The sequence below is a fragment of the Petaurus breviceps genome, unplaced genomic scaffold, assembly GCF_028583685.1.
Source record: "Petaurus breviceps papuanus isolate PSGF00001 unplaced genomic scaffold, PetGlider_PUasm1.0 90977, whole genome shotgun sequence".
NCBI classification, from domain to species: domain Eukaryota; kingdom Metazoa; phylum Chordata; class Mammalia; order Diprotodontia; family Petauridae; genus Petaurus; species Petaurus breviceps.
In genome coordinates, this window is record NW_027187391.1 from 3,847,509 (window position 1) to 3,859,423 (window position 11,915).

General features: G+C 34.5%; 1 long non-coding RNA gene across 1 annotated transcript; it reads left to right on the forward strand.

The window, feature by feature from the left end:
• The first annotated feature begins 1,170 nt into the window (after positions 1–1,170).
• LOC138152928 (uncharacterized) lies at positions 1,171–11,219 on the forward strand. The gene is made up of 2 exons (XR_011166244.1): positions 1,171–3,271; positions 7,263–11,219. It is a non-coding gene; the product is annotated as an uncharacterized lncRNA (long non-coding RNA).
• The last annotated feature ends 696 nt before the right edge of the window (positions 11,220–11,915 follow it).

Consider the following 11,915-nt stretch of genomic DNA (forward strand, 5'->3'; position numbering starts at 1 on the left):
CTCTCTCTCTCTCTCTCTCTCTGTCTCTCTCTCTCTCTCTCTCTCTCTCCAGCACATAATATTGTCTGGATACAAAATGATGATGAATGGAAATTATTTTCCCGAATAAAATATGTCTTCTCTAAATACCATACTATATATCATCTGGATTCTACAATGCATCCACCATTCCCAAGCTGTTCCTTTCATCCTTAAATTTTCTTAACAGTTCATGAATGTGGTATTTCAGTTACCAAGGGAGATTTCACCCCTTGTTTATGTGCTTATCTGCTCCTAGAATCATTTCCCAATAGGAGCAAGAGGTCCAAATTATTCTTTAGAAGAGCAACTCTCAAAGTTAAGTACCAAAATGTCTAAGGAACTCTGAGACTATTTTTAGACTGTGAGAAAAAAAAAACTTTCATAATTCTACTGAAATATTTAAATTATTTAAATTTCTAATATATTAAATAATTACAGATAAGTCCTGAGATGGAAAAGTTTGAGAAGGGCACCTAGAAGGCCCAATGAATAGAGCACCAGCTCAGGAGTCAGGAAGACCTGAGTTCCAATCCAGACTCAGACACTTGACACACTTACTAGCTGTTTGACCTTGGGCAAATCACTTAACCTCAATTGCCTTGCCTTTACCCCTCAAAAAAAAAGATTGAGACCTATTACTTTAGAATCCATATTACAATCTAATAAAAAACTTGGAATACCAATTTGAGAAAGAGCAAATGTAAAGCCTACAAAATGTCAGCATGAATTGAAGGTTTGTGTGGATTCATCCAAGGTGGAAGCTAGGGTTTAGGACCTCTACCTCCTGTAGCAGTTCTTTGTGTTTTGTATATCTTAACATCACTTCATTTCCATGTTCTCTGACTTGGCCTCACCTTTCACTAATATGATGAATTAATCAAAAATTTTCTAGTGGATGTGAAAGGTAGAGAGCCCATTTAGTGAACTGAAAGAAGTCTCAAATCTTATCAAGAACTATCTAAATCCAAAGTACAATTTCATTATAGAAGCTAATAAATGTTCTCTAATAGATGCAAGAACTATCTAAATCCAAAGTACAATTTCATTATAGAAGCTAATAAATGTTCTCTAATAGATCATACTGTTCTTTTTTATTCTAGGATACAGAACATACTTCTCCACAAGTTCACTGATGCAGAAAATGATTTGAGAGTTTGGGAGATAGAGCTATTAACAATTAAAGCTGCATTTATGATGTGTAGGCACTGCTTTGAGGACTGTGATAATCTAACAATATTTATATTGACTCTAAAAACTGAAGGGCCAGAACGAAGATGAAGGAATAAAACGGAAACTTGCTTTAGCTCCTGCTTCAACAACCTCCAATATCTGTAAAATATGAATCTAAACAAATTTTAGAGCTACAGAACCCACAAACTGACAGAGAGAAACAACTAGCACCCCCAAAGGAAGGGTCTATTTTACCAAGCTGGGAGCTGAGCACAGTCCTGTGTGAGCTTTACAGACCCAGACACATGGCAGCCCCAATCACAGGAACAGACCAGCTGGAGCAGCCTTCAAGACAGTAAATCACTTGGCAGCTGTGATGGTATCCAGAATTATCAACACATAAATGTCAAAGAGAAAGTAAAAGGTCAGTGGGGAGATCTGTTGATCCAGGGTGAGAGAAGAGCACAGTTCAACCCCTGGCCCAGGACACTGGAGGTGACACAGCTGCAACTGCTGCCTCTGCTGCTACTTCTGCCTCCTGGTCTAGAGATTGGGGGACCAAGTGACTGTCCAAAGGACATTGGCAGGTATCTTCTGACACTGAGGCAGGATTTGCCTGCTTTGTGCTGCTTGGATATGGGTCCCAGTCTTGGGTGGTAGCCCTGGGGTGAGAAGCACTGGTATGGCAGAGTTTGTGGAGTCTGAGGAGAGAAAATCTTCCCCACATTTCTGAGGCAGGTGCCTGGGGGAAAAATAACTCTGACAAGAGCTATGCAAAACCCCAGAAATTTGGGACACAACTCTCTCCACTCTGGAAGCAGAGGTTTATCATGGAAAAAGGTTCAAAATCAAGTAATTGGCTGGCAAGATGAGCAAACAGATGAAGCACAATCAGACTATAAAATCCTTTTGGGGGACAAAGAGGATCAAAACATAGAACCAGAAGAAGACAATGAAGTCAAAACTCCTGCATCAAAAGCCTCCAAGAAAAATATGAATTGGTTACAGGCCATGGAGGAGTTCAAGAAGGATTTGGAAAATCTAGTAAGAGAAGTAGAGGAAAAATTAGGAATATAAATTAGAATGATGCAAGAAAATCATGAAAAGCAAGTCACCAGCCTGACTGAAGAAAATAACACCTTAAAAAATAGAATAACTCAAATGGAAAATAGGTCCAAGAAGCCAATAAAGAGTTGAATTTGCCAGATGAAAAAGAAATTTCAAAAAAAATCACTGGAGAATAATTCCTTCAAAATTAGATTGGAGCAATTGGAAGCAAATGACTTTATGAGAAATCAAGATAATTTAAAACAGATCCAAATGAATGAAAAAATAGAAGGCAATGTGAAATATTTCATTGGAAAAAAAACACTGAACTAGAAAATAAATCCAGGATAGAGAATTTAAAAATTATTGGACTACCTGAAAGACATGATAAAAACAAAAGCCCAGACATCATCTTTCAAGAAATTATGAAGCAAAATCGCCTTTATATTCTAGAACCAGAGGATAAAATAGAAATTGAAAAGAATTGCCATTCACCTCTTGAAAAAGATCCCAAAAAGAAAACTCCTAGAAATATTATAGACAAATTTCAGAGTTCCCAGGTCAAGGAAAAAATACTGCAAGCAGTCAGGAAGAAACAATTTGAGTATTGTGGAAACACAATCAGGATAAGACAAGACCTAGCAGTTTCTACATTAAGGGATCTAAGGGATTGGAATATAATATTCCAGAAGTCAAAGGAGCTGGGACTAAAACCAAGAATCACCTACCCAGAAAAACTGAGAATAATGCTAGAGGGAAAAATATGGTTATTCAATGAAATAAAGGACTTTCAAGCATTCTTGATTAAAAAAAAACAGAGCTGAACAGAAAATTTGACTTTCAAATACAAAAAGCCAGAGAAGTATGAAAATGTAAACAGGGAAAAGAAATCATAAGGAACTTATTAAAGATGAACTATTTACATTCCTACATGGAAAAATGATAATTGTAACTCATGAGACTTTTCTCAGAATGAGGATACTTGAAGGGAAGATATATGTGCACTTGTATGCATACATATATGTATGTATAGGTGAGTATATATGTTTATACATATATGTATATGTGTACATATGTGTGTGTATATATATATACATAGATGGTTCAGGATGAGGTGAATATGAAGGTATGATATCTCAAAAATAAAATTAAGAGGTGAGAGAGGTATATATTGGGAGAAGGAGAAAGGGAGAGATGGAATAGGGTAAATTATCTCACAGAAAAGAGGCAAGAGAAAACTGGTACAATGGAGGGGAAGAGCAGGAAGGTAAAAGGGAATGAGTCATTCTTACTCTCATTGGATTTGGTTTAAGGAGGGAATAACGGACACATTCAATTGGGTATTCTACCCCTACAAGAAAGTAGGGGGCAAGGGGATAAGAGGGGGGATGATAGAAGATGACAGATTGTGGGATTGGGTAGTTAGAAGCAAACACTTTTGAAATTGGATAGGGTCAAAGGATAAAATAGAATAAATGGTGTGTGGGATAGGAGGGAGGGAAATATAGCTAGTCATTCACAATATAACTACAATGGAAATGTTTTGTGTAAGTACACATGTGCAACCTATATTGAGTTGCTTATCTTCCCAGGGGAGGTTGGTGAGGAGGGAAGAATGGAAAGAATATGGAAATCAAAGTTCAAAAAAAAATTTTAAATTGTTTTTTACTTGAAACTGGGAAATAAGAAAACAGACAATGGGGTAGAGAAATCCCTCTTTCCCTACAAGAAAGTAAGGGAGGATAAGGGAGGGCATAAGAGACACCAGATTGGGGAAATAGGTGCTCAAGTATGCTTGCTATGTTGGGGTGGGGGGTAGGGGAGAGACGTGGAGCAAATTTGTGAAACAAATCTTGTGGAAGTGAATGTTGAAAACTAAAAAATATATATATAAAAGATTTGAAGGGCCATAAGAACATCTTATAGAGCAATCAAAAGGTAGAATACTCCATTCTATTTTTCAGTAAATTCAACATTAATGTCACTCATGGTTTCACATTTTGTGATCAACAAATAGATGTATAACTGTGAAAAAATAATTTGAACAAATTAAAATACCATAGGATCTTAGGATTATGGAGATAATGCATGGTGAAGCTTAATCTAGTAAAAACAAACAAACAAAACTCATTTTGTAGATAAGGAAACTGAGCTTTCTAGACTTTAAGTGATTTGCCTGAGTTCACATAGAAGTTGTGCCCAAAGTAGGATTTGATACTGAAGTCTTCACTCCATAGTGTTAGTGCTGTCAATATTACACTGCTTTACCAGTCATTCTAAGGGGCCCTTCCACAAACCAAAATCTTTCCATCCACTAAACTAGGACCTGAGCTTCTAGGAATAAAAGTTAGTGGAGAGTTGAATTGTTTCATAAAAGGGTCAAGATTGGGATGAGAGAAGGCTATAGTTAGTTCAGAAGTTATGGCCTGGGAATTCACTGAGGGATAAAGAGATTAGACCGAATGGTGAGGTAGGAAAAAATGGGTTATGGATTGTAAATCTAAAGAAAGATAGAATTATAAAAGATTATGGTTAGATAAAGGCATTTAGGTGTGCATATAAAAAGGAAGTAGAATACTTGGGAGTAATGGTAAGATCAAGGATAAAATATCACTGTTCATAGCTGAGGTAAAATGGTATAATAGGTTCTATGACCCGAATAAATAGGAAATCTCCAAAGTTAGGATATTTGAAGAAATATTGTAGAATGTGAAAGTATAGCTAGTATCTGCATGCATATTGTAGTATATTTTTCACTTAATTTATTATTTTCCCTTTTTTTCTTTTGATCTGTTTCTTCTTTCTCAACCATGACCAATTATGGAAATTTGGAAAATTTGGAACTCAAAATCTTGAAAAAAGGAATGCTAAAATTTGTCTTGACCTGCAATTGGGAAAAAATAAAATACTATTTTGTTTTAATTCTCTCCCCACTCCAACCCCTCCCACACCCACTGAAGAGGCAAGTAATATGATACCAATTATATATATGAAATGAGGTAGAACATATCTCCATATTACTTATCATTTTTTAAAGCAAAAAAAAGATAAAGCAAGTGAGAAAACTATACTTCAATTTCCACTCAGAGTTCATAAATACTTCCTCTACAGGTGAAGATCATATTTTATTATGAGCCCTTTTGAACTATCTTAGATCACTTTATTGATCAGAGTAGCCAAGTCTTTTGTAGTTGGTCATAATTATACCATTGTTGTGACTGTATACAGTGATCTCTTAGTTCTTTGAATCAGTTCACATAAGTTTTCTCATGTATTTTTTTCTTAAGCCACACCCCTGTCATTATTTCATATAGTGCAATCATATGGGAAAACTTGTCCAGTGATTCTGAATTGATGAGTATTCCCTCATTTTCTAATTCTTTGCCACTACAAAAAGAGTTCCATACATGTAGGTTATTTTCCTTTTTCTTTGATCTCTTTGAGATATTGATATAGTATTTGGGATATAGAATAGTATTGTTATTACTGGGTCAAATAGTATGTACACTTTGAAAATTCTTTGGGTAAAATTCTAAAGCATTTTCTAGAATATTTGCCCAAGTTCACAACTGGCCCAACAGTTCATTAGTGTATCTATATTTCCCTTATCCATGCCAGCATCTATCATTGCTGATAGGTGTGAGGTAATAGCTCAGAGTTGTCTTAATTTGCATTTATCTAATTAATAGTGATTTAGAGTATTTTGTATGAACATAGACAGTTTTGCTTACTTCATATGAAAACTACCTGTTCATATCATTTGGCCATTTAACAACTGGACAATGGTTCTTATATTTATAAATTCAACTCAGTTCTATACTCAGTATATATTTGAGAAATGGGGTCTCTATCAGAGAAACTAACTGTAATGTTTTTCATATTGCTTTATTGTCCACATATATATACACATATATGTATATATATATATATATATATATATATATATTACCTCTTTAGCACAATGTAGTTTTCCTGGTTATGCCTTTTAATTATGTCTAATGTTGTATTGGTATTATGATCATAATTTCTACCTCAGTCTTTTTAACTTCACTTGAAGTACACAACATTCAGATCTCCAGATGTTTATTTTACCTTTGTGTGTATCTTCATGTTTCAAGTGTGTCTCATGAAATTAACATATTGTTGAATTCTGATTTTTAATCCATTCTGATATTTCCTTCCATTTTATGGGTGAGTTCATACCATTCACATTAACAATTATGGTAACTATCTCTGTATTTCCTTCCCTCCCATTATCTTCTATTTCTTCCTCTTCATTTTTATCCTGTCCCATATCAAAATGTGTTTTGCTTCTAACACTTGCCTTCCTCCATCTATCAATCCCTTCATCTTCCTCTCCCCTGCTATATTCATTTTCCTCTGCTATTTCCCTATTCAGCAAGTTACAAACACAAAAGTATGTACATGTGAGTGCATATGTGTGTACACATATGTATATAAATATATACATGCATGTGTATGTGTATATATATATATAAATCTTATTATATACTTATATTTTTCTCTCTTTGAACCAATTCTAATGAGAGTGAAGATCAAGCATTCACTGCTACCACCCTGCCCCATTTTTTCCTCTGTAGAAGCTCTTCTCGCTTGCCTTTTTTGTGAGAAAATTTATCCATATTCTACCTATCTCTTCTCTTTTTTCCGAGTACATGCTTGCCCATTTTTAAAGATTGTTCCATTATGATCAACTCATACATATGCCCTCTCTCTTTGTAAACTATTTTTAAGTGCCTTAATGATAACGTTAGAAGTTATGTGTATCTTCTTCCCATAGAAAAATGTGAAGATTTTACCATTATTGACTTTCTTATATTTACTCTTTCATTTTTACCTTTTTATGCTTCTCTTGATTCTGCTGTTGAATGTCAAATTGTCTATTTCTGTTTTTTTTATCAAAATGCTTGAAAACCCCCTATTTAATTAAATATTCTTTTTTTCTCCTCTTACATTCTTGTGGGGTGAGTGATTCTTGGATGTTTACCTCTTTTGTCTTTCAGAATATCATTTAAAGGAGCGGCCAGGTAGAAGAGAGAGTAAGAGCACTGGCTCCACTGTCGGCATGACCTGGGTATCAAATCTGGGCTCAGATACTAAACACCACACCCAGAAATAACTGTCCGTGTAACCTTGAGCAAGTTACCTAATCCTGATTGCTTAAAAAAAAAAGAATATCCTTTAAAGTGAAATCTGCTAAAAATTGTGTGATCCTGACTATGGCTGCATGACATTTGAAATATTTCTTTCTGGTTGCTTAAAGCATTTTCTCTTTGACCTGGAAATGCTGAAATTTGGCTTTATAATATTTCTAGGAGTTTTCATTTTGTAATCTCTTTCAGGATGTGATCAGTGGATTTTTTTCATTTTCTATTTTGCCCTCTCAGATATTGGGGAACTTGTTCTTGATAATTTTAATAGGGTGTCTAGAATCTTTCTTTGATCAAGCCTTTTAGAAAATCCAATAATTCTTATGTCGTCTCTCCACAATCTATTTTCCAGTTCATTTTTTTCCATTTTGGTGAGATACTACATATTTTCTTCAGTCTGTTAAGTTTGTGTTATTGTTTATTGATATCAAGTGGCAGTTTATTGATGTCTCATGCTTATTGATATTCCATTACTTTCCAACTGCCTATTTCTAATCTTAAAAAAACATTTTCAATGAATTTTTGTAGCACCCTTTTCCATTCAGCTTATTCTGCCTTTTAATGGCTTCTTTTCTTCAGTAAATATTAGTGCCTCTTTAATCATTAAGTCAATTCCGGTTTGGTTTGATTTTAAGTTTTTATTAAGGTTTTTTTTTCCAGTATTTTTGTGCCTCTTTAATCAAATTATTAATTCTATTTTCATTATTTTTTGCACCACTCTCATTTTTCCCCCTGTCTTTCCTCTACCACTCTTATCTGTTTTTATTTTCCCCCAGGAATTCTTGTTGAACTTTGGTGCCCTTAGAATTTGTCTTTGAAGCTTTGGTTTTGGCTATTTTCATGTTGTTGTCTTCTGAGTTTATGTCTTGATCTTTCCCAGAGCCACAATAGTTTTTTTTTAATGTTCAAATTATTATTTTTGGGCTTTTACACATTTTTGGCCTACTTCTTAACTTTGAAACTTATGATAAATATTGTTCTTTTCTCACCTGGGGATGATGAAGTACTATCCCTAGCTTCAAACATTTTGTACTGCTCTTTTCTGAGTTAGTTCTGGAGGTCTGCAAGTTTGGGGTATTTTCATGTTGGTGTTATGCTAGAAATGACATGGTCACTGCTTTTATGGTCTGTGCTTTTGTCTTTATGACAGGAGGGACATTGCTCCTCTGCAGCCACATGCGTTGGTGCTCTTCTCTGCTTTGTTTCTACGACCAGGGCCCCTGTTCCCTTGTTACGGAGCATTAACATTCCTTTGAGCCTTGGAAGCATGACCTGGGACTGCCACCCAGAAGTACATATGGGCAATAGAGTTACCAATCACTTCTAGTTGTACACAGTGCCAGGGCAGTGTCCTCTCTAATCTCTTTATGAACAGTTTTCCAAGATCCTCACTGTCTCTGGTCTGAGAGTTCTTGAAGCTGTTGTTTTCACATGTGTGGGCACAAGACAGACTTCTACTATAATTCTACAATGGTGCTAAAAACTTCTTCCCACAATTTAAGTTTTCTTAGGCTGGAAAAATATCTCACCACATTTTTTTTTACTATGCCACTCCAGAATTTTATTTGATGTATTATAATAAAACTGTTTGGATTGGAATGTTGGGAGAGTTCAGCTGGGTGGCTACCTGCAATCCTTAAATTTGGCTTTGGTTTTGATTGTGTGTGTGTGTGTGTGTGTGTGTGTGTGTGTGTGTGTGCTTATTTTGAAATACAAACAAGTATTTGAGGAAGCATATGGTCTATCAATTCATCCCTCCCCTTCTCCTTGCATTACTAATAATGAAAAGGAGAAATGAGTGGGAGGAGGAAGGATACAAAAGAACAAAAGAAAAAGAAGTATGTACAAAGACAGGAAATGAAAAAAGAGAAGAAAAATAAATGATAAGAAAGAAAATAAAAGAATCCAGATTATATGAATTCTTTGTTCCTTGGAGAACTTTGAGGAGAGAATAAAAAATCCTACAGATTTAACTGTTTAAATTGGGAAATTGATTTTCTAGAATCATGGTTACTTGCCTGGTCTTATTTCTTAAATCCAATCCTATCACTTGATTTCCCCATGCATAGTGTCCCATAACTGCCTCTCTAATCTTGGGATTATTGGGGAAATAATTTTTCACCTTTTCAGTTGAGGCAAGTTATATAAATCATTTCATTATTATCTATGAACACACAAAATGTTATAGAAAATTCAGAGAATGTCAAAGCCCTTTGTTCATCAATGTCTTTAATTATAGGGAAAATAGTATATGAAAAACTCATCACTCTATACTAAATGGCCTACTACAGGCCTTAAGGCTCACAGTCTCCTAGCTTTGTTTAGTGACCTATGTAAAGAAAAAATAATTGCGTATCTCAGTCTAATTATTCTCAATATAATCCCTCATTCTCTCAAAGAAAAGGAGAATTAAAGTGATGTTCAATCATTTTTAGTAGCATGTTTGAAATAGTCACCAAAATTTCATGATCAACAAGAGAAGAAAACATTCAGCCTAAATTTTTTTCTTTTTTTCATTATTCAACATTCCAGTAAGCTGTTTTCTATTTAAGTCTTATCCAAAAGTGATTTATGAAGAATACTCCTTTTTCTGACCCATGACTTGGAACTAATAACTATAGATACAGTTTTCTGAAGAAGAAGAAGAAGAAAGTCTCAATTTTATTTCTCTTAAGTTGGAAATAATTTGTCCTCTGTTAATGGATGATCCCTAAATAAATTAGCTCTAAGGATTTTCAGACTATTCTTTACCAAGACATGAGGCTTTAGCAAAACCAGGAATAAATTATCCTTTTCCTTCTCATGGACCATTCTTCTTGAATGTTCTGAGATTTTGGTGTTCAACTCCTCACACTGGTTTATTTATTCACATGTTCTAACGTAAGTTCATTGTGTCAAAAATGGTATAATCACAAAAATTAAAATCAGAAGATTTCTCTTATCCAACCCCTCTGTCTTCACCTGCCAACACCCTACCCATTCATCACCCCACCTGTCAAAGCTGACATAAGCATCTGAAGGGATGGGAGAAGTGGATGCATTCAAATCTGGATAAATGTCTTCATGATCATGTTAAGAATGTCAGCTGCTCAGAACTCTTCATATTTCAGGCTTGTACGTGACAGCAATTCCACTTGAGCTGAAGCTGCATTCCAAATTGATATCTGTGGATGGTTTGGATTCCGGGCTATAACAATGCCTTAGGCAAGCCAAATTTTGAAGTTTGATACCAGTAAACAATATGATCTTTCTTTGTGTTAATGTGGATGAGATGGAGTGGAATGAGGGGTATATAACCTCAAATGACAGCTACCATAGGGGATTATTTCATTTTGTCTTTTGCAAATTGATTCTGCCTAAGTTGGCTTAAATTGGATTTCCTAAACCATCCCTTCATTTAGAAGAGAAACCGAAGAAAAAATTTTGTTGATCTGTTGTTTAATAATGAGGTTCTTACTACACAAAGATTATGCTAATGACCCCACTGCAAGTTAGGGCATAGGTTTGGGATGATTTGTCTAGTTTCTATTGCCCAATAATCCTTATGAACAGTGGTATGTACTTATGAGAGCTATTTGGTGTTTGAGGAGTAGTCAGGGATTATAAAGCACAGTAAATCTTTTTGGTGCCATGTCAACAGTCATAAAAGATATAAAATCTAAAGTTTGCTTGTATCCCAGATTTATTAGAATCCTAACTAATTAGAAGGTTTCTGGTATGGGGCAACTGTAAACACTAAAAGAGTAAGATTGGTTTAAATGGGAAATATTTAACTAATACATACTGATAGTTTTGCAGCAAAAAAAAGAATGGATTTTGAGGGAAAAAAGGGATGGTGAAGGATGATTTTGTATGTCTAATGAAGACAAAAATTGCATAGATACCTAAGTACATAAACCATAAAATCTTTTGAGGATAACACCAACTTAAATGGTTCTTTCGGAAAATTTTGCTTTGATTTTACAAGTTATAATTTAACAAGTGATTTCATAAAACTGGTTACATATGTATATTTTTTGGTTTACTGGAGAAATGTTCTTAGGATTTATGTTTACAAGTAAAAATATTAGGATTTTCTATTTTCTCTCTGCTTAGCCAATAGTCAGGTGTTACACTGTGATTACTTGACATGCAATCAAACAAATGTGAGCTACTACATTAATCTATGTCTCTCCAGAGAATTCTATTCTGCAAAGTACTGCTCCACAACAACAAGGTCAGAGTGAGCTTATCCCAAATACTTTCACAAGAAATTTCCAAATATAGAAGAAAATACAACACAAAGAACATATGACTAGATACATAAGGTCCTCCTAACATGAGGCCACATGGGTATTCTAGAAAATTATTATATCAATTAAAATAGTTAGGTACAGTCATTTGCAAACTATTTAAATTAAAAATTCCACATTTAAGAGAGTAAAGAACAAATAGTCCAGAATGATGCATAATCTAAAATTGATTTATATAGAGTCACAGGACATACTCAGTATATATGTATATATG